Consider the following 280-nt stretch of genomic DNA (forward strand, 5'->3'; position numbering starts at 1 on the left):
AACCAAGATATCTCGAGGATATGGAGCAGATAATTGAGTTCATAATTATTTAATCTTCGATCTTATAATATTTGGATAAGTTCACATGGGTTAGATTTTGTATATTACTCTATTTTTTTCAAAAACGTGTTTTGATGTTGTATAATTTATAAGATATAATAGAACGAGTGTTACCTGCGTCAATGGCATACATGTTTTGAGTGTATTATTGTTGTATTTCTTGAACTTATGTACTTATGAATTCATGACTGAACAGTTTGTTCGGAGGGAGAACGGGGAG

The sequence above is a fragment of the Penaeus monodon genome, chromosome 25 (genome assembly GCF_015228065.2).
Source record: "Penaeus monodon isolate SGIC_2016 chromosome 25, NSTDA_Pmon_1, whole genome shotgun sequence".
Lineage (NCBI taxonomy): Eukaryota > Metazoa > Arthropoda > Malacostraca > Decapoda > Penaeidae > Penaeus > Penaeus monodon.